A 24045-nucleotide genomic window follows, 5' to 3' on the forward strand; every position below is an offset into this window, starting at 1 on the left:
TTAGAGGAAAAAAAGACATAACAAATAAATACAATGTATGATCCTGGGCCACACAAAGGCTATTGTTGGGACAACTGACAGTATTTGAATAAGGTCTACAGATAACAGTATACTGAATGAATGTTAATTTCCTGAATTTGATGGTTACACTGTGGCAAGGTAAGAGAATATCCTGGTTTTAACAAACATTCAGGATGTTTTAAAGAAGTATTCAGATATAGTCCATACATATATCTATAAGAGAACATAAATAAATAATAACGCAGTTTGGTAAAAATATTGGCATTAAATAAATCTGGGTAAAGAGTAATATTCTTTGTACTTTTTTTTTTTTTTGGTAACTTTTTTGTCCTTCCCAAATAAAGTTTTAAGTCATTACTACTTAAAGAAAAGGTTGGTTCTCCTCAGACCAGAAGGCAGGTAGTACACAATAAACTTGGACTTTATCTTTTAAAGTGTACTGGCAGAAATGGATTTTGCCAGTGAACAGCCAAACCAATGGATTTGCTCCTTACTCCATTACCTACAGTGAGCTTGACTGGGGAATATACCTGTCATTCCTAAGGTACAAGAACAAAAGTCAGATGCCTGATATGAGGAACCTCACTACAACAGACATCTTTTAAATGTAGCCACCTAAAGAAGAACTGTTCATTCACCACATACCACATATTCATCCACCACATATCATCCTAACCTGCCAATGAACTCTGACTCAAGGGGAGCTCAAGGGAGAAGGCAAACACTGGAGCCTGACAGATCAAGTTTAACAGAAGCACTTTGGTGTCCATCAATGCATAATGGGGGCAGAGGAGGCCTCCAATACTTACAGGGTAGTGCTGTTTAAACCTGATTCTACATGAAAACCTCACTGCCCAGTAAAACCCAAGTCCTTATCTTGCCCTCAACAGAAAAAACAAACAGGTGCTCTCAGCAGCAAGCAGAGAAACAGAAACCCAAGAGGCTGGGATAAGAACTAAAGGGACTAAAGAGATGGAAACAAGGAAACTCTAGGAAGCTCAAGAGTTTCTGTAATCACTGTCATTCAAGGAAGGAACACATCATCTTTTAATCTCCTTAAATTAGACAGGAACATCAGATTTTAGCAAAGCCATGCCAGGGGGAATGGCAGGAGGACTAATGAATCAATCATATTCCTCCCTTGCTCAATTAATCTTTTAGAGGTAGGGGCAGGAAATAAGTTACAACTGCACAAAAAAAGACTTAATAATAATAATTTTAAAAATTCAGGTAGAATAGCGGGGCCGCAGGCCCTGGAACAGGCGTCCAAGTAACAGAAATTCCCAACATGCCTGGGGTAATAAGGACTTCTCCCTAACCTCAGCAGATCTTCGCTTCCACTCAGTCCATCAACAGGTCTTTCCAGCTTCAAATACTGGTCTCTAATTTCCACAGTCATTAGCTCAATCAAGCCACCATCACCTCTTACCTGCTGATTCCTTTGCTTCTACTCTTTCTCCTCCTTACAATCTGTTTTCTAGGCAATGGCCACAGTGCTCTTTAAACATAGCTTAAAGCCTTCTGATGCACTAAGGCGCAAGTGATCTGACTGGACTCTCTCTGACCTTGTCAAGAGCCACTCTCCTCACCAGGCATGTTCCCACCACATTTGTTGCTCCTGAAATAATGAGATCCCCAAATGACCAGTTCAGTTCCCTCATTCAGTATTGAGCTAAACAGGCCTCCCTGTCAATGCTCTCTAATACTGCCCCACCCACAATCATTCCCTATTGTACTACCCTGTTTATTCCATTTCATTCATCTACTATCTAAACCTGTGATATTTTAATACTTCCTTATACTTGCCTAAAAATACAATAAAAGGGTAAAAAAGAAATGATTCTTTACAAAAGATTACCAATAGGGTTGGAAACACCAAGACGAGAGACTTCCCTGTTTATACTTTTTCTAATATTTTAATATCTGAACATAAATGAATCACTTATCTATTTATTATATTGTAAAATGAAAATTTCAATTAATTATGCATTTCTTTGTTATTTGCCTATCTTCCAGAATGAAAGCTCTTTAAGAACAGGGACCGTATTTATACAGTGTATGCTCAGCCCTAGAAACATAAACGGGGCACATTAAATATTTGTTATTTAACAAATGCATCTACAACACTTCTGACCAGCTAAGTAACAATTTTTCTACTTTAATGTGCTAATTTACAACACAACACAGAAGACTTCACCTCTGGTCAACAAAAGCGCTATGTGGGGGACACATACCAAGGTGTTCTCTAGTGGCCACCAGCTGGGTGTCCTTCAATTCAATTCTGATACTATCTGCCTTAAAATAGCTCAGACCCATAGGTTAAGGGCTTAATCACACAGACTGCTTACATTCCAGATTGTAGTTATTAAGTCTCAAGCTATGACCCGTGCTTCTGACAAATCAACTAAAAATCCAAGCCTCTCCTTGGCTATGAATAATTTGCTAGAGTAGCTCACAGAACTGAAGGAAACTTTTCCCTCCACACTACCCTTCCATACCTGCAAGTGTTCAGCAATCTGGAAGCTCTCTAAACCCTGCCCTTTGGGGTTTTTAGGAAGGTTGCTTTATATAGGCACGACTGATTAAATCACTAACCACTGGTGATCAACTGGACTTCAGCTCCACACCCCTCCCCAGAGATTGGGTGTGGGACTGAAAGTTCCAGCCATCTAATCACATGATTGGTTCCCCTGGCAACCAGCCTCCTATGCAGAGGCTACCCAGGAGCCAGGGTCATCTAACTAGCACGCAAAAAGACACTCATCATTTAGGAGATTAAAGGATATTAGGAGCTATGTGCCAAAAAACAAGGACAGAGGCCAAATATCAATTTTTTATTATAACATATCACAGCAGCACACCAGCAAAGTCACAGGTGAACCACTTCATTTTTAACGTGTGCCCCCTTACCTCCATATCCTGGTTGCTACTTCTTTACTTGGCACATTAACTCTGTCACAGCTATGCCCAACTCCTTCTATAGCTGATGTCCATTCTTCTTCTTTGGCACCCTCCAAAATCTTCTACAATTCCTCTCTTATCCTTTCTCCCACATCAAACCTATCTGTTCTCATAATTTCAAATATTATCTGCAGGAGGATAGTCACATAGGCCAGATCACTCTCAAGCTTCATGTCCACATCACCAACTACCTGCTCCATCTGGTCCAAATTCATATCCAACCACTTCAATCCAGCATTATCAAACTGGCTCTCTACTCCTGACCTTCCATCTTCCTTTGGTGAAACCTTCTGTCTCCTAGTCACCTAAAAGGAAAACTTAATTTCTGACTTCCTCCTTTCCCTTATTTCCCCACCTGGTCATGGCGACACACACCTGTAATTTCAGCTAATCAGGAGGCTGAAGCAGGAGGATCACAAGTTCAAAGCTAGCCTAGGCAACTTAGCACGACCTTGTCTCAAAATAAAATAAAAAGGGGCTGGGGGGTGTAGCTCAGTGATAAAGCACCTCTGGGTGGTATCCCCAGTTCTGGGGTGGGAGTGGTGGTGGATAGCCCTTTCCTTTATTTTGCCAAAGCCAAACTACTCATGAAACATGAGAGTCTGTCTTCATAACATTCTTCTTTTTATTATTTCCACCATCATCCCAAATATGGACTTACTATAACAGCATCCAAACAGAAGTTTAGGCCTCCAGGGTCTGCCCTTCCTAATTTCATCTTGCAGACAATCTCTGCAATAATTTCCTCATATACTGCTTGATCAGGTCATTCCCTTTTCAAAAACTGCCCATGAGCTGGGATTGTGGCTCAGTGGTAGAGCACTTCCCTAGCATGTGTGAGGCACTGGATTCGATTCTTAGCACCACATATAAATAAATGAATAAAATGAGGTCCATCAACATCTTAAAAAACAAACAAACAAAAAAAAAACTGCCCATGACCACATCATGGTGATCCACCAACCACCTGCATCAGAATAATCTGGGATGCTGACCTTCACTGATGATTTAGTGGTTCTGGAGTGCAGCTAGTAAATCTGTGTGTTTTACAAACATTCCACATAATCTGTTGTGTGTGCCAATTAAAAAAAAAAAATAACAAACAGATTTCTTAGTTTGAGTTGTAAGACTCCATAGTTTATCCATAACATATATTTTTAGGCTTATTCTCAATTCTTCCCATCTTGAATTCTGTCATATAAATTGTGCTTACACTAAACTCCTAAATAAACCTTTAGATGCCCATGTGCAAATCTTTATTCATGAATTCTCTTCCTTCTGAATCCTTATGGTATTTTATCTACCTTTTCTTGACCTGGCCCAAGCCCCACCTTCTCCATGAGTACCTACTGTATATCCCATTTGATACTCTGCCAAAACTATCTTATACCACTATCCACTTTCCATGTGGTAATGCCATATAAATGATGGGTTTTAAAAGAAATTCTTGTGTATCTACAGGAAACAAATGCAGAACTATTCTGACAAAAATGGTGAAGAGTAACTGCCCAAGTCTCCTCCCCCAACAATTTCACGAGGTACTACGGTTTCCCAGAACAAAGTTTAAAAACAACTGACTTTGGGGTGATGAATATGTCCAATGAGAATTATATATCCACAAAGCTATTAAAAATAAAACAAATGGGCTGGAGATATAGCTCAGTTGGTGGAGTGCTTGCCTTGCATGCACAGGGCCCTGGGTTCAATCCCCAGCACCACAAAAAATAAAATTAAATTAAAAATAAAACAAACAACAACAAAACACTGGCCAAAGGGATAAGAGTGGAGGTAAAGAACTGTAGAGTTTTCTACAGGTAAAACAAAATGGCCTCAAACATCCCTTTTTAGCCCAGTGCCAAGACATCATCCTCAAGTGCAGGGCTGCTGTGGTGGTACCCCCACCTAAGTCCCTGGCTCCAGATTCTCTCCTTCTGAAAGCATCCAGTTTGAAGAACCTGAACATCCATTGCATTTATAAACTGCCTGTTCAGTCCAATCTCTGTGGGGTAATTTTGTCTCAAGTTTCCTCAAGCAGGCAGGATTAGTGACCTCAAGCATGAAGGATTAGTGGCCTATGCCAGAGAATCTATTGCTGTTGTCTCAAACCATCAAGTCTCTAGGGGACAGGCCCAGATCTTCTCGGACAGGTTTCTATTTCTACAAAAAGCAATTACTCATTACCCACTGATTAAATCACTCTCCTAGATTGCACCAGGGTATGTGGTACTTGGGATCTGCAGTTTTCTTTTCCTCCTCAATCAGGTGCTTCTCCCCTTCACCAGGAGAACTCAGGACATCAGAAATGGCTCAGAGTCTGCAATCCACAAGATCTCTGATGATATTACTCCTACTCTTCAATAGCTGTTAGAAGATATAAATGACTCATAGTTTGAGATAAATCCCAAACTATGTTTCCCTAAAGAAAATTGAACAAGCAACTTAAAGCCATACTGAGGAAGGTCAGCATCCAAGATATAATAAGAAGCGTCAGTATCACAAGTGAAGATACATGAAGTCACAGGAAGCTTTGGCAGAACATGGTTCAGTAGTGCAAAACAAGTGAGCAAAGCTGAGGAAAAGATACAGATTACAGCAGCTATAGTAGAGGGAGGAAAATCTACAAACCATAAAAAAGGCTTTGTGTATAGTCAGGCAGCCAGCTTTCCTAAAGCCTTGACCTTTATCAGCTGTGAAAGGAAACTCCTTCCTCTTCAGGTAAGCACTGGAGTGGCAACACTCAAAGCCTAGTTCACAGACTTTCAGGGGACACTGAGATTCTTCTGTGTCAAAACTATTTTCATAACAGAATTAAGATGGAATGTACATTTTTTTCTATGCTGATCTTACAGCAGTGCTTTCATTAAAGCAAATGATGAGTAAAACAACAGCATCTGGGCTGGGGATGTGGCTCAAGCGGTAGCTCGCTCGCCTGGCATGCGTGCGGCCCGGGTTCGATCCTCAGCACCACATACAAACAAAGATGTTGTGTCCGCTGAGAACTAAAAAATAAATATTAAAATTCTCTCTCTCTCTCTCTCTCTCTCTCTTAAAAAAAAAAAAAAACCAGCATCTTACCATCAATCAGGACAATGCCAACTTTGACCCTTTACTATTATAGACTTCTTTGCCACACAGTGAAAGAATGCCAGTTCTGCTTGATGACACAGCAAAAATCATACTGAATCTCAAAACCCTTAAGTATGATGCTTCTTAATATTCTGTATGGATAAAATGAGAAGTAGGGGGATTGGAGAGCTCAGTGGTAGACCACTTGTCTAGTATGTGTGAGGACCTGGGTACTGCAAAAGGGACAGATAGATAGAAAGTACATACAATATTCTGTTTGTACTATAGATAGTTATTGAACTCATGATTTTGGTTTAATGTGAGAAAGCAGTAGACACCTTACTGGGAGCTATTAAGTTTAATGCTGTATATTGTGTACACTGGGTGCTGTTGATATTGGTCTCACCAGTAAAGGTGAAGCGCTAGAAACCTTCAGGGACACTATAGGTCTACAGGGTAGAATTTATCCTGCCTCAGATCCATACTTTTATTTATTTATTTGTATTTATTTATTTATTTATTTAATTTTTTGATGATACTGGGGATTGAACCCAGGGCTTTGTGCATGCAAAGCAAGCACGCTACCAATTGAGCTATATCCCCAGCCCCCAGATCCATACTTTTAGATGGGAAAACTCAATAACTACATGGAAAACAAAGGAATAAAGCGCCCCAAACAAACCAAGATGCTTCAACAACAGAAGCCATTGATAACACAGTAGAAGAAATGTCCAAGAAGGAATTCAGATTGTATATAGTTAAATTGATATGTGAAGTAAAGGACAGTATAAGAAGCGAAATCAAAGAAAAAATATAGGATGTGAAAGACCATTTCAATAAAAAGTTAGAGGTCATGGGAAAAAAAAAAACAAGCAGAAATCCTCAAATTGAAGGAATCAGTATACAAATTATAAATTCAGTAGAAAGTATCACCAACAGACTAGACCACTTGGAAAACAGAACCTCAGACAATGAAGACAAAATGTTTAATTTTGAAAGTAGAGTTGAACATACAGAGAAGATGGTAAGAAACCATGAACAGAACATCCAAGAATTATGGGATAAAATGAAAAGACCAAATTTAAGAGTTATTGGAATAGTTGAAGGAGCAGAGATACAAACTAAAGGAATGCACATTCTTTTCAATGATATAATAGCAGAAAATTTCCCAAACCTAAAGAATGGAATGGAAAATCAAATACAAGAGGCTTACAGGACCCCAAATGTACAAAAATTACAGCAGACCCACACCAAGACACATTATAATGGAATGACTAACATACAGAATAAAGATAAAATTTTAAAGGCTGTGAGAGGAAAAAAATCAAATTATGTATAGGGGGAAATCAATTCGGATCTCAACTGATTTCTCAACCTAGACCCTCAAAGCTAGGAGGTCCTGGAATAATATATTTCAGGCTCTGAAAGAAAACAGATGCCAACCAAAAATTTTATATCCAGCAAAATTAAGTTTCAGATTTGAAGATGAAATTAAAACATTCCATGATAAACAAATTAAAAGAATTCACAACTAGAAAACCTACACTACAGAGCATGCCTAACAAAATATTCCATAAGGATGAAGAGAAAAAAAAAAAAGTGAAAACCAGCAAAGGTAGGATCTACACTAAAGGGACATTCAACCAAATGAGAAACTAAAACAAAGCAAAACCCAGAAATAAATCAAAATGACAGGGAACACAAATCATATCTCAATAATAACCTTGAATGTTAATAGCTTAAATTCATCAATCAAAAGACACAGAGTGGCAGATTGGATTAAAAAGCAAGACTAGATGATACGCTGTCTTCAAGAGACTCACTTCATGGGCAAAGAAATCCACGGGCTGAAGGTGAAAGGATGGGAAAAAACTTATCACTCACATGGATTACATAAACAAGCAAGAGTTTCCATTCTCATTTCAGATAAAGTAGACTTCAAACCAAAGTTAATCAAAAGAGACAAAGAAGGACATTTCATACTTCTCAAAGGAAGAATATATATAAGCAGGACATAACATATTTATGCCCCAAACAATGGAGCATCTATGTACATCAAGCAAACCCTTCTCAATTTCAAGAGTCAAATAGACCACAATATACTGGGTGACTTTAACACACCTCTCTCACTACTGGACAGATCTTAAAAAAAAAAAAAAAAAAAAAAAAATTAAGGAAATTACAGAACTAAATAATACAATCAATAATTTAGACTTCAGATATATAGAATATTTCATCCAACAATGAGTAAATACACTTTCTTCTCAGCAGCACATGGCTCCTTCTCTAAAATAGACCATATCTTATGCCACAAAGCAACTCTTAGTAAATACAAAAAAACGGAGATAATACTGTGCATTCTATCAGACCACAATAGAATGAAATTAGAAATCAATGATAAAATAAAAAATACAAGCTACTGTAACAAATGGAGACTAAATAATACACAATTGAGTGATGAATGGATAGTAGAAGAAATCAAGGATGAAATAAAAAAATTCTTAGAAGTAAACAAGAACACTGATACAACATATCAAAATCTCTGGGATACTATGAAGGCAGTACTAAGAGGAAAGTTTATTGCACTGAGTGCATTCATTAAAAGAATAAAAAGTCAACAAATAAATGGCCTAACACTACATCTCAAAGCCCTAGAAAAAGAAACAAATCAACACCCAAAGCAGAAGACAGGAAATAATTAAAATCAGAGCGGACATTGATGAAATCAAAACAAAAGAAACAACTGAAAAAATTGACAAAACAAAAAGTTGGTTCTTTAAAAAAGTAAATAAAATAGATAAACCCCTGGCCATGCTAACAAAGAGAAAAAGAGAAAAAACTCAAATTACTAAAATACAAGATGGAGAAGGAAATATCACAATGGACACATCTGAAGTAAAGAAGATAATTAGAAACTATTTTGAAAATTTATACTCCAATAAAATGGAAAATATTGAAGACAGACATATGACTTACCCAAACTGAATGAGGAGGTCATAATGATTTAAACAGACCAATTTCAAGTAATGAAATAGAAAAATGCCATCAAAAGCCTACCAGCCAAGAAAAGCCTAGGACCAGATGGATTCTCAGCCGAGTTCCAAGACTTTCAAAGAAGAATTAACACAAATACTCCTAAAAGTATTCCATGAAATAGAAAAGGAGGGAACCCTTCCAAACTCATTCTATGAGGCTAATATCATCCTGATACCAAAACCTGACAAAGACACATCAAGGAAAAAAAAGCTTCAGACCAGTATCCCTGATGAACATAGATGCAAAAATCTCAATAAAATTCTGACAAATCATATACAAAAACATATTTAAAAAATAGTGCACCATGATCAAGTGGGATTGCAGGGTTGGTTCAACATATGGAAATCAATAAACATAATTCATCATATCAATAAACCTAAAAACAAGAATCATATGATCATCTCAATAGATTCAGAAAAAGCATTTGACAAAATACAGCACACCTTCATGTTCAAAACACTAGAAAAACTAGGGATAGGAGGAGCATACCTCAACATTGTAAAAGCTACATATGCCAAACCCAAGGTCAGCATCATTCTAAATGAAGAAAAATTAAAAGCATTCCCACTAAAAAGTGGAACAAAACAAGGATGTCCTCTTTCACCACTTCTATTCCACATCATCCTTGAAACTCTAGCCAGAGCTATTAGACAAAAGAAAGAAATTAAAGGGATACAAATAGGTAAAGAACAACTCAAACTATCACTATTTGCTGATGACATGATTCCATACCTAGGAGATCCAAAAAAATTTCACCAGAAAATTTCTAGAACTAATAAATGAATTCAACAAAGTAGCAGGATATAAAATCAACACCCATAAATCAAATGCATTTCTATACATCAGCAATGAATCCACTGAAAGAAAAATTAGGAAAACTACTCTATTCACAATAGCCTCAAAAAAGCAAAAACAAAAACAAAAAACCTGAGAGTCAATCTAACAAAAGGGTGAAAGACCTCTACAACACTAAAGAAAGAAATTGAAGAAAACCTCAGAAGATGGAAAAAACTTCCCATGCTCCTGGATAGGCAGAATTAACATTGTCAAAATAGCCATACTACCAAAAGCATTATATAGATTTAATGCAATTCTTATTAAAATTCCAATGACATTCTTCATAGAAATACAAAAAGCAATCATGAAATTTGTTTGGAAAAGAGACCCAGGATAGTTAAAGCAATCTTTAGCAAGAAAAGTGAAGCAGGAGGCATCACAATACCAGACCTTAAACTATACTACAGAGCCACAGTAACAAAAATGGCATGGTATTGGCACCAAAATAGACTTGTAGACCAAGGGTACAGAATAGAGGACACAGAGAAAACCCTCATAAATACGATTATCTCATACTAGACAAGGGTGCCAAAAATATTCACTAGAGAAAAGATAGCATATTCAACAAATGGTGCTGGCAAAACTGGAAATCCATATGTAGAAAATGAAATTAAACCTGCACAAAAATCAACTCAAAGTGGATCAAATACTTAGGCACTAGAACAGAGACCCTGCAGCTAACAGAACAAAAAATAGGCCCAAATCTTCACCACTGACTTCCTTAACAAGACTCCTACAGTGCAAGAAGTAAAATCAAGAATCAATAAATGGGATGGATTCAAATTAAAAAGCTTCTTCTCAGCAAAGGAAACAATTAATAACATAGAGAGAGAGCCTACAGACTGGGAGAAAATCTTAACCACATGCACCTCCAATAAAGCATTAATCTCTAGGATATACAAAGAACTCAAATTTAACAACAAAAAACATAACCCAATCAATAAATGCACTAAGGAAGTGAACAGACATTTCACAGAAGAAATACAAATGATCAACAAATATATGAAAAAGTGTTCAACATCTCTAGCAATTAGAGAGATGCAAATCAAAACTACTCTAAGATTTCATCTCACTCCTGTCAGAATGGCAATCATCAAGATATAGACAACAGGGGCTGGGATTGTGGCTCAATGGTAGAGCACTCGCCTAACATGTGTGGGGCCCTGGGTTCAATCCTCAGAATCACATAAAAATAAATGAATGGAATAAAGGTATTGTGTCCAACTACAACTAAAAAAATAAATACTTTTTTTTTTTTTTTTTTTTTTAAAGAATACAGACAACAATAAATGTTGGCGAGGAGCTAGTGAAAAAGGTACACTCATACATTGCTGGTGGGACTGCAAATTGGTGCAACCACTATGGAAAGCAGTATGGAAATTCCTTAGAAAATTGGAATGGAACCACCATTTGACCCAGACATCCCACTCCTTGGTTTATATCCAAAGGACTTAAAATCAGCATAGTACAGTAATGCAGCCACATCAATGTTAATAGCAGCTCAATTCGCAATAGCTAGACTATGGAACCAGCCTAGGTGTCCCTCAATAGATGAATGGATAAAGAAAATCTGGTATATATACTCAATGGAATGTTACTCAGCTTTAAAGAAGAGTGAAATTATGGCATTTGCCAGTAAATGGTTCAAGTTGGAGAACATGCTAAGCAAAATAAGCCAACACACAAAACCAAAGGCAGAATGTTTTCTCTAATATGCAGATGCTAACTCACAATAAGGTGGGGGACACCAGGGATAATAGTGTTACCTTAGATTAGGTAGAGGGAAGTGATGGGAGGGGAAAGGAGGGGATGTGGGGATAGGAAAGATAGAAGAATGAAACAAACATTATTTACTGTATGTATATATGATATGTAACTACATGACCAATGATTCTGCAACATGTACACTCAAAAAATGAGAAATTATATCCCATTTATGTATGATATATCAAAGTACATAAATGCATTCTACTGTCATTAAAACAAATTTAAGAATTAAAAAAAAAAAAAAAAAAGAAAGTACATACAACAGACATGATGCATACAGAGGATGAAGGGTCTTTCTAAGTAAAGCACTGTGTGATTATTTGAATTGCAAGATTTTTCTGTGAGATACCATGTTTACTTGAAAGAATGAATGCCCTAAGTGATAGTTCTTCAGACTTTGGCATCTGGCAGACATGGTCTGGAAAATGAAACAAAGTAAGCCTGTCACCTCAAGGAAAACAGCTGACAGTATTTGTTGCCAATTTTGGCAAAACTGTATCTGCAACTAGGAGCTTGACAGTTTTCCAGTACTTAACTAATTTTCTGAAACAACTATGGTGATTATGCAAATACGATTTTTTGATACTATGTAGTAAAATGTGTTAACATTTGGAAGATCTGCATAACTCAACCAGTATCATCCAACTATCAACCACATGATGTTACAAAGTCATGTGTGGGTATAAAGATCCAAAGTGAAAAAGAAACAGATGGATTTTAATGTGACAAAGTATGAAAAATTCATTGGTAACATTTTAGATTACATGCTACAACTGATCTTTAAAAAAAATCAGCCCTTGTTTTGTGTTGTATCAAGGAATATCCCAATTCCTTGATAAGGCTCTTGAAATACTCCTCCCTTTTCCAGCTTACTATCTCTGTGAGGTTGGATTTTCCACAAAATTCAACCAAATCACATGTCACAATAAAGTGAATGCAGAAACAGATATGAAAATCCTGCTGTCTTCTATTATGCTTGACATTAAAGAGCACTGTAAAAATACTACTCTGCTCACTAATTTTTTTTAAGTTGTAGATTGACACATCTTTATTTTTATTTATTTATTTATTTATGGTGCTGAGGATCGAAACCAGTGTCCCACGTGTGCCAGGCAAATGCTCTACCACTGAGCCACAACCCCAGCCCCTGCTCATTAATATTTTTGAAACAATAGCACTTTTCATTTTAAAAATGTGAGTTATAAGCCAGATGTGGTAGCACATGCCTATAATCCCAGAGATTCAAGAGGCAGGAGGATCACAAGTATAAGGCCAGGCTAGCTTTAACAACTTAGTAAGACTCTTTCTCAAAATAAAAAAGACTGGGACATAACTCAGTGGTATAATGCCCCTGGGTTTAACCCCCAGTACACCCCATCACACACACTTGTGCTAACCAGAACTTGTGTTAAAAATACTACTTATGTTAATAATGGGCTTACTATTAATGGGCTTATTATATCCAAATGAATTAATACTTAAGTTTCTAATATGATAAATATTGAAATATAAACCAGCCTCAGCAGCACAACCCTATAATCCCAGCAACTTGGGAGGCTGAAGCAGGAGGATTGCAAGTTTGAATTTGGGCAACTTAGCAATACCCTGTCTTAAAATAAGAACTGACAAATAAAAGGGGCTGGGGATGTAGCTCAGCGGTTAAAATGTTCCTGGGTTCAATTCCCAGTACCAGTACAACCCCCCATACACAAAGTTGAAATATATATATATATCACACTAAAATAAACACACATACACATAATCTCAAAAAGCTTTCTGAATAGTCTTGAGTTGAAAAGGCCTGGGAACTCCTGTCTAGAGCAACACTGCCTGTCCAGGACATCCATGAGGGTTCTGAAGTACAAGCTTCTAGGTATTTGGGGGCCTAAGAGAATTAGCATTGTCAGTATTTGTTCCCAGTTCTTCCAGAAGAGAGGTTGAGAAGTTCAGGACATTAAAGAAAGACCTTTTATCTGCACTTCACTGGCAGACCAAGGTACACAGTCCCATATTAAAATCCAGGCAGTCTATGATCAGATAATTCCAAGGTCATATAATGAAATGCTAAACCTAAATCCAGATCATGAGTATCAAAGAGATTCTGAAGTTAAGGTTTCATCTAGTTTTTCAGCAAATGACTAGTTCTCCAGCCTTCCATTCATATTCATTTCTGTGTTCAATTATGTCTTCTGTCTCCTGTTCCTTCACCCACTCTTTCAATGTTGGTTTTTCCCCTGAACTCAGTTTTCTCACTTTGCCTGGTACACAGGAAACACTCAACAGCGGCAATTATTCTCCCACAGCAATATCTTCCATCCCAGGACTCTAGCTCTACATTCTCAACTCACTGTCATCACCCAAACCTCTGTCACGAGCTCCAGACTTACAGAATGACTTCCTGGGCCTTTCTACCTAGATGTGTTACAGGACTTAAATTCAGCAGATCCAAAATATAACTCCTTTATCGTTCCCCACAGAGCTGCTCCTCCAGCCAGGCACAGTGTCGCACGCCTGTAATACTAGTGGCTAACAGGTTAAAACAGGAGGATTTTGAGTTCAAAGCCAGTCTCAGTAGCAAGGCGCTAAGCAACTCAGTGAGACCCTGTCTCTAAATAAAATACAAAATAAGGCTGGGGGGCTGGGATTATGGCTCAGCGGTAGAGCGCTCACCTAGCACATGTGAGGCCCTAGGTTCGATCCTCAGCACCACATAAAAGTAAATAAACTAAATAAAAGGAATTGTCTCCAATTACAACTAAAAAATATTAAAAAAAAAAAAAAAAAAAAAAAAGGAGGAGGGCTGGGGATGTGGCTCAGAGAGTGAATGCCTCTGAGTTCAATCCCTGGTACCACTCCCCAAAAAAGCTGCTCCTCCTTCAATAGTTCCTTTAGCATCACCACCCACATGGTCCCTAAAGTCAGAAACTTAGAGCATTCCATGCCACTCCTTGTCCCACTCTCCTTGCATGTACTCTTACCAGGTTTGTCAATTCTAACAGATTTAACATCTCTCTTAAACCTCTCCATTCCCACTATAGCAACATTCATTTTCTCCAGCCTCAATCACTATAATAATTTTCTCATTGGCTCCATTCTAAAATCCTTCCTAGTCAACATACACACTAGCTCTACAGAACCTCAGGCACAAATCTGTTGTTATTTCCCTGCTATTATCTTTTCATGTTTTTCCTGGAACAGTCTTCAAATGATTTTACTCACATATCCCCAAAATAATTTGTTAAACCATGTATTCTTCAAGTTGACAACTAAAGAAAGAAAAGCTGCACATAGTGGAGCTCACCTGTACTCCCAGTGGCTCCGGAGACTGAGACAGGTACAAGTTCAAAATCAGCCTCAGAAATTTAGTGAGGTCCTAAGAAAATTACTGACACCCTGTCTCAAAATAAAAAACAAAAGGACTGGGTATGTGGCTCAGTAGTTAAGCGCCCCTGGGTTCAATCCCGCATACCAAAAAAATTTAAAAAGAAAGAAAAAAAAATTTTTTTTGGTGCCAAGCATCAGACCCAGAGCCTGTGCATGCTACCACTGAGCTACATCCCCAGCACTAACATCTTAAAATTTTTCATCACAAATTTAAAATTTACTTTTTTGTTAGGAGGAGATAGCAAACATTAAACATTTCATAAAAATAAATGTTTGGGGCTGTGGTTGTAGCTCAGTGGTGGAGTACTTGCCTGGCATGTGTGAGAAACTGAGTTTGATCCTCAGCATCACATAAATGAATAAATGGCATAAAGTTTTTGTCCATCTACAACCAAAAAAACTTTTTTAAAAAATGTTAAGAATTGTGATTATTTTTTCAGAGTTGGGGATCAAGCCCAGTGCCTCATGCACGCTAGGCAAGTGCTCTACAACTAAGCAGCATCCCCAGTTCAAGAACTATAATCAAAATATATTTCACTGTTGCGCTCCATTTATATATGATAAATTGAAATGCATTCTGCTGTCATGCACAACTAAGTAGAATAAATAAAAGTAATAATAAAAGAATGGAGATTTCATCACTTGATTTGATAAAATTGGTTTTTACTATCTTGCTCAATAGCACACTAAGAGAAATCTAAAATTATCCAATATAGCTTTAAAAACCCATGATCCCATAACACAGTCCAGCTGTTTACTGTTGTACTCTTTTGAATGTAGAACATGCCAACAAGCAACAAGTTTCATTTGAAAAGCAATGTGTACTAGACAGGCAAAGGCAAGAAGCCATCTGCATTTAGAAGGCAACTTAATCACTAAAGAAGGCTTTCCTGAAATCAGCATTTCCAAAGTATTCCTACTTGGCTTCTGAGGAGGATAAAATACTGGAAGTGTGAAGTACAAGCCCCCTTGTCCCTCTTTAAGTGCAGTTTAAGAAAAGACTTCATTTGAAAGCTGCAAGTCTGGGAATTTACTCATCTAAAGCTGTACATGCAGGAATATCCCTGGGAAGTCTGGGTCCCTGATAACCCAACTTGAAAACCTCCGCTCTGGAGGATATAGTTCTAATCCAGCAAAATATCCAAGGCCTTTTATGGTTTAACTCCAGTTAACTTTCCTCTTCCTATCTGTCACAGGATGTCTGTCAAACTGATTCAGGTTTGTGCGTTTTTCAAGCCTTGCTGAATCTTCCTAAACCAATTTATTATCTGAAATGTCTTCCCATCCTTTTATTCCCAGAAAACACTTGATAACTTTTCAAGGATAGGTTTTGTCCAATCCGTAAGAGCTGGTAACTTTCTGGGCACAATTGGGGTGATTTTTATGAAAACAGGGTCTCGGTATTGATTGCAAGAAGTGAAAGGATGGGATGGATCATTCTCCCAAAGGCTCCACCAGATGCCTGATGATTGGCTAAATCAACAGGTGCTTAAATTAAGAAGACATGATTTGGAGTATCTAAAATGACCCCCATAAAGGACAGATTAAGCATTTCCTAGATCCAGAATGGGAATAGGAAGACCAGGGGGAACAGGGATAATGTACCTTCCCAAGCAAGTCTAGTTTGAATGCTTCTCTTCTGTTCTACCACAGCACACACCATAGTATGGAAAATGCTTGTTTACATGATTAAAAATCTCCCCTCCACTACTAAGTTCCATAGAAACATGCTGTCTTATACGCCTCTATATTCTCCCAGTTCCTTCCACAGTAGCCTGGCTCACTAAACATTTGTCGATGTTTTAAAAGTTGGTTATCAATGACTAAAAGAAGAACTAGATGGAAAAATGAGAAGTTCCACAAGCTCTCAGATCCCGTAGAGTTTAAAAGTAGGTACCTACGTTAAATTCGGCCCTGAAGCCCGGGAAGCGCTTGGGCTCCCACCTAGACAAGGGGAATTTAAACCGCAGCGCGGCGGGAAAAAGGCGGCACGGGGGCCAGGACCCGGGGGGTGCTGTGGGGTTCGGCTACCCACAGCCGAAGCCATACAAGTTCACCGGCGTGGCCGCGCGGAGAAAGGCTCCAACGAGGCCGAGGAGGAGGCCGCGGCCCCCTCGCCCATGAAAGGATGGAAAGGAGGTGAGCCGGAAGCGGGACCGGGCGGGAGCAGCCGGAGGGCTAGGGAACCACGTTGGAGGACCCGGGAAGAGGGAGGGGCGGAAGCGTCGGGCCGGCGGAGGGTCTGGGGTCGGTCCCGGGCTCCGCAGCAACACTCACCCTAAGAACCCCTTGCCTGGCTTCGCGTCGTCTCCGTGCTGCTTCCTTCCCTCCGCCTGCTGGGCGAGCAGACGACCTCAGGCGCCCCTAGCAACCACGCACCGCCACGCGACCCGCGCGCTCAGTAGCGGATGCCGCTGTCGCCTGCCACGCACTGAGCGCGCCCCCAGCGGACAGATCGAGGGCCTGGAAGGGGCGGGCGGGGTCGGACGAGGAGCAGGCGCGCGGAATCTCGGGCCTTACGAGGTCTGTGGGGAAGGGCTGGCACCGGCCTTGCGCACGCGCAGTCCCTTCCGGCGAGCGGAATTCTGGGAGAGGTAGTCCAGAAGCTGAAGGCTCCGTTGTGGGAATCCAGGACTTTCCCTTTCTACTCTGATTCCACTTAAACCATGTGGACTCTTTGGCCGTGCCTCATTTTGCTCTTCTGAAATCAAAGGGCCCAAACCCTGTCAAAGAATTTCCACTAAAAGCCTTTCAATTTGAGCTCCATAAAGAGCTCACTCTGCTTCCCTCCAATTCACTTTCCCTAAACCCAACCTACACAACAGACAAAACTGTAACCACCTGTTAGATGAGCTTCAAGTGTGAACTTTAGGAATCTTGACTCCCTTCATTATCTCATTGTCTCCCCAGGAAAGACAGATCATGCCTCCTGTCTCTGATGTCCCAGGATCTGATGAATTTGAAGGGATACAGAGATCTGGAGGGTAAAAGAATTCCTCCAGGATCCTTGGCCCCCCACCTCTGTGCTAGGGATTGAACTCAGGGCCTTACACATACTGTGCAAGCACTCTATCAGTGAAAGGATCTTTTCTAAACAATCAGCTATAAAAACAAGGAGGACAATCAATGATGAAATTACCCTGAGGAAAATAATCTGGACCGGGACAAGGATGCTCAATAAATAATTAACTTAGGAAATACTCATGGGTGGCTACTAAACTACTAGATGATTGGTGGAGGAATTTTATACCAGAAGGATGTTTGCCATCATCTGTATATACTAATCATTCTTAGATCATGAAACAGAAACATTGTGTCACCTAATGTGTTGCAATTAGATTTGCACAGCAGGATATGTACATATTGAACCCAGCGGTCCTTAGCCACTGAGCCACATCCTCAGTCCTTTTTATTTTTTATTTTGAGAGAGCGTCTCGCTAAGCTGCTTAGGACCTTGCTTAACTGCTGAGGCTGACTTCAAACTTCAGATTCTCTGGCCTCAGCCTTCTGAGCTCCTGGGATTACAGGCATGCACCACCATGCCCAGGATATTTATGAAGCACAGTGTATATTTTGAAGTAAAACAGCCAAAACTTAATCTAATCAAGCTTTGGCTCTAGCTTCCAGTTTTCAAGAAACAGAGACAGTTGACTAACACTACAAGAAAGTGATCGGACAAATACACAGAATTTGGGCCAATGTATAGGATGAACAACTTCTTTCTTCAAAAAAGAGGAGAGAGATGGATCCAGTTCAGTTGAACATCCTGAAATTCCAGCTACTTGAAAGACTGAGGCAGGAGGATCTCAAGTTTGAAAAAAGCCTGGCAATATAGCTAGACCCTGTCTAAAAATAAAATAAACTCTGGGCTGGGCTGTAGCTCAGTGGCAGAGCACTTGCCTAGCATGTGTTGAGGCACTGGGTTTGATCCTCAGCACCACACAAAAATAAACAAATAAAGGCATTCTGTCCACCTACAACTATAAAAAGAAACTTTTTTAAATGGAGGCTGAGACAGGAGGATCTTGAGTCCGAAGCCAGCCTCAGCAATGGCAAAGCACTAAACAATTCAGTGAGACCCTGTCTCTAAATAAAATGCAAAATAGGCTGGAGATGTCTCAGTGGTTGAGTGCCCCGGAGTTCAATCCCTGGTACCAAAAAATAAAAAAGGCTGAGGATGTGGCTCTGTGGTTAAGGACCCCTGGCTTCAATCCCAGGTACCCAAAAATATACAAATAAAAAATTTTAAAAGGGTACTGGTGGTGGTGGGGATTAAGAGATACAACCAGATGAATGTGATGGCACACACCTGTAATCCAAGAGACTCTGAGTCAGGTGGATTGCAAGTAAGAGGCCAGCCTGGGCAATTTAGGGGGACCTTGTCTCCTTAAAAAGTGAGAGGGTGGCTTAGTAGTAAAGGCCCCTGAATTAGCTCTCTAGTACCAAAAAAAAAGGATAGATAATCAAATACAATGCATATACAATGCATGCACATTGTTTGTATCCTGATTCAAACTAAAAAACGATTTTTGAGACAATAGAGAAATCTGAATTTGGTCTGGGGACATTAAGAACATAAGTGATATTAAGAAACTACTATTTGGGGGCTGGGGATGTGGCTCAAGCGGTAGTGCGCTCGCCTGGCATGCATGCGGCCCGGGTTCGATCCTCAGCACCACATACAAACAAAGATGTTTGTTGTGTCCACCAATAACTAAAAAATATTTAAAAATTCTCTCTCTCTCTCTCTCTCTCTCTCTCTCTCTCTCTCTCTCTCTCTCTCTCTCTCTCTGCTGAGAGCCACGGCAGAGTCTGTATGGCCCCTGGCATTTTGCCAACAGTATTGATTGACAGGCGAGGCATTACTATCCGCCTCTGCCGCAACTTTTGAGTTCTCACACTATTTTGGAGTTCTCGTGGGGATTTCCGGGGATTCCCCGAGAGTTCCCATTGGTTGGGGAAGTGCAGGAGGAGGGATTTCCGGGAGAGATATTTCCGGCTGGGGTTCCTGGACAAGCCTAGTGGTGTTCGGGAGGATTCCCCAGGAGCTGTGTGAAGTGTTTTCCTGCAGTTTAAAAATAAAGTTTGTTCCTGCTTCAGTGGCTTGTGATTTCTGCCCAGCCAGACTGCGGCATTTGGCGGCCCGTACGGGGAACGTCTGAAGCTTCGGGGTAAGTGAAATTGCTTGCCCCTAAGGGAAGGCGAGAGAATGGGTGACCATTTTAAAAAACAATGTGTTCTTGTTTTGATTTGTTTTGTGTTTGTTTCAAGCTGCCTATCCCTAGAATTTTCTCAGGCAGATTGGGAAAAATGGTTGGCTCAAGGTTTGAAGTTGTTCGCCCCTGAGGAAGAGATAGAAATAGACCACAAATGCACATATCAAGAAAATAGGAAAATTGATACAACGATTTTTTGTTCCGTTTTTGTTTCATTCTGTTTCGGTTTTGTTTTGTGTTATCTTATTGGGTTGTGTTATCTTTATAACAGATTAGAAATTAGTAAAAAACAAACTGAAAGAGTGTTAAGTAAATTGTTAGAGGTTCAGACCATGGAGAAAGACATTTTAGATCAAGCAAAAGAGAAGGTCTCTCAAGCTAGTCAGACAGAGGAAGAAAATTTAAAGGAAGAAAGCTTAGAGGAGAAACAGCTATTAGGGAAAAAGCTACAACAGGAGGCTGCTACTAACACCGTTCTATCACCAGAGGGCGTAATTCAACCAACAGCTCCCCCTATGGAGATAGCTGAGTGGCCCTCAAACCCCGTAGTTGATAGATGGGATCCTGAGACAGGACCTCAAAGATTAGCATGCCCTGTACTTGAGCAGGCAGGAGGGCAGCGAATTCACCGTGCTTTAGATTTCAAAACAGTGAAGCAGTTAAAGGAGGCTGTAACAACCTATGGTCCTCAAGCACCGTTCACTGTAAGCATGGTCGAATCCATTACCAACTTGGACATGACGCCAGCAGATTGGGCTAGTATGTGTAAATCTGTGCTAAATGGAGGACAATATTTGTTATGGAAGGTTGCCAATGAGGAATTTTGCAGGGAGACAGCTAGACGAAATGCAGCAGCCGGTTACCCTCAAAGAAATCTAGATATGTTGTTAGGAAAAGGACCTTATGAGGGTCAACGGCAACAAATTGAATATGATCCTGGCGTATACGCACAAATTGCTGTAGATGCGGTTAGGGCATGGAAAACTTTACAGGGGCATGGAGGTTTACAAGGTCAATTATCTAAGGTAATACAAGGAACTAATGAACCTTACGCTGAATTTGTAGATAGGCTTATTCAAGCAGCTTCCAGAATTTTGGGGGATACAGAACAGGCAATGCCATTTATAAAACAACTGGCTTATGACCAAGCAAATCGTTGTTGCAGAGAGGTCATTAGACCATGGAGACATGAAGATTTAAACACATATATTAAATTATGTAGAGACATTAATGAACAAGGGCAAGTCTTAGCAGCAGTACAACAGGCTTTAGATGCCAGGCCAAAAACATGCTATAATTGTGATCAAACAGGACATTTTAAAAGGAGTTGACCCATAGGAGGAGGGTTTAACAAAGCTAGATATCAAACGAATAGAATACCGGGTATTTGCCCACGATGCCGTAGAGGGAAACATTGGGCTAATGAATGCCGTTCTCAAACCACCATAGAGGGTATTCCGTTATCAAAAAACAGACAAGGACCAAGTGTTTACCCACGATATCGTGGAGAAAGGCATCGGGCTCCATTGCCAAAAAACGGACAGGGGGGCCCAATGCTCCAGGGCCCACGACCACAAATGTACGGGGCACTGGAGGAACCCAGAAACACCATGGAGGAACCCAGCAACACCATCAGGGTAGTGCCCAGGACACATTATCCATCAGATCTCTCATCAGACGAACCAGAGGGAGCGCAGGGTTGGACATCTGCACCTCCGCCAGAGCAGTACTAACTCCAGAGATGGGAGTTCAAATCATTCCCACAGGAATAAAAGGACCTCTTCCCCAAGGAACAGTAGGCTTATTGTTAGGACGTAGTTTTTCTACGCTAAAAGGACTTATGATAAGTCCCAGGGTAATTGATCCCGATTATGAAGGTGAAATAAAAATTATAGCTAGTTCTCCAAAGGGTATATCAGTAATTTCACCAGGAGATAGAATAGCACAGTTATTAATAATACCCAGCCTACATGATAAATTTTCCAGTAGTACTATAGAAAGAGGTTCCAGGGGATTAGGCTCCACAGGTGTAGATTGGGCTATGCTGTCTTTAAATTTAGATTCTTGCCCCATGCTAAAACTAAATATTCAAGGACATGAATTTAATGGGCTACTGGATACAGGTGCAGACCTTAGCATCATATCTTGTCAAGAATGGCCAAAACATTGGCTGTTACAACAAGCCACTCAAACGCTTCGAGGCCTAGGGGTGGCAACTAATCCCCATAGAAGTGCAATGGTATTAGATTGGAAGGATCCTGAAGGATGTGAAGGAACTATACAGCCATATGTATTGGATCATCTTCCTATAAATTTATGGGGACGAGATGTCCTAGATCAATTAGGTTTGACATTAACAAATAACATCAATCCAAATGCGCCCACTATTAGGGCTAGACAAGGTTTCAGGAAAGAAAAAAGATTAGGAGAACAAGGCATAGCAGCACCAATTCAAATAGATCAGGGAATAAATAGACATGGACTGGGTTTTCAGAAGGGGTCACTGAGGCAATAAAAATTACTTGGAAATCAGATAGACCAGTATGGGTTCCTCAGTGGCCCCTGACTAAAGAAAAGATACAAGCAGCCCATGACCTGGTCAAACAACAATTAGCGGAGGGACATATACAACCTTCCGTATCTCCTTACAATACTCCCATTTTTGTCATTAAAAAGAAATCTGGTAAATGGAGATTATTGCAAGATTTAAGAGCCATCAATAATGAGATGGTTATTATGGGACCTGCTCAATCGGGGATTCCTCAATTGTCTGCTTTGCCAAAAACCTGGTACGTTTTAGCTATAGATATTAAAGATTGTTTTTTTTCAATTCCAATTCATCCTGAGGATAGTCCACATTTTGCATTTACTATCCCTGCACTGAATCATGAAGGTCCTGATCAGAGATATGAATGGAAAGTACTCCCTCAAGGGATGGCTAACAGCCCAACTATGTGTCAAATTTATGTTAACAAAGCAATCCAGCCACTTAGAAATCAAAATCCTAAACTACAAATATTTCACTATATGGATGATGTATTGTTAGCACACAAAGATAAAAACACATTGCTAGAATGTTATGCCACACTTACAAATTTATTAAAAAATTATAATCTAGAGATAGCAATAGATAAAGTACAATTAAATTTTCCAATTAATTATTTAGGAGTTCTATTATCCTCAACCATGGTCCGTCCACCAAAAATTCAAATATGAGTAGATCAACTCAAATCACTTAACGACTTTCAAAAGTTATTAGGAGACATAAATTGGATAAGGCCTTATCTAGGCATACCAACAGGAGAGTTGGGACCTTTATTTGATATCCTAAAAGGTCCATCAGATCCAAATTCACCCCGCATGTTAACGCCTGAAGCAAGAAAGGCATTAAAAATTATTGAAACATATATGGAAAATATGCATTTGGATAGAATTGATATAACTTTGCCTTTATTATTTATTGTAATACCAACAAAAAATATTCCTACAGGAGTATTTTGGCAAGAAGGTCCATTATTGTGGATACATTTATCTTATTCTCCTAACACTATTCTTACTAGGTATCCTGAGGCTGTAGGACAATTAATACTCAAAGGAATAAAAGCAGCAAAGGGAGTGTTTGGAATTTCTCCCAATAAAATTATTACTCCATATACTGTGGATCAAATTGATGAGTTAGCTAATGAGTTAAATACTTGGGCAATAATTATGTGTAAATCTAATGTTTCATTTGATAATCACTTACCATCTAATCCTT

General features: G+C 39.5%; 1 protein-coding gene across 3 annotated transcripts in view; it reads right to left on the bottom strand.

Annotated features, from left to right (window-relative positions):
- Ttll4 (tubulin tyrosine ligase like 4) overlaps positions 1–17531 on the bottom strand; it is a 40927-nt gene extending 23396 nt beyond the window's left edge. For 2 of the 3 annotated variants that reach the window (XM_027941833.2, XM_027941832.2), the window contains exon 1: positions 17350–17527. The gene's annotated coding sequence lies outside the window, so the exon portion shown is untranslated. Of the gene's footprint in view, positions 1–17349 lie in introns of all 3 variants that reach the window. The other variant, XM_027941834.2, reaches the window with a different exon arrangement.
- Positions 17532–24045: the final 6514 nt, after the last annotated feature.

This window comes from Marmota flaviventris, chromosome 11 (assembly GCF_047511675.1).
Source record: "Marmota flaviventris isolate mMarFla1 chromosome 11, mMarFla1.hap1, whole genome shotgun sequence".
Lineage (NCBI taxonomy): Eukaryota > Metazoa > Chordata > Mammalia > Rodentia > Sciuridae > Marmota > Marmota flaviventris.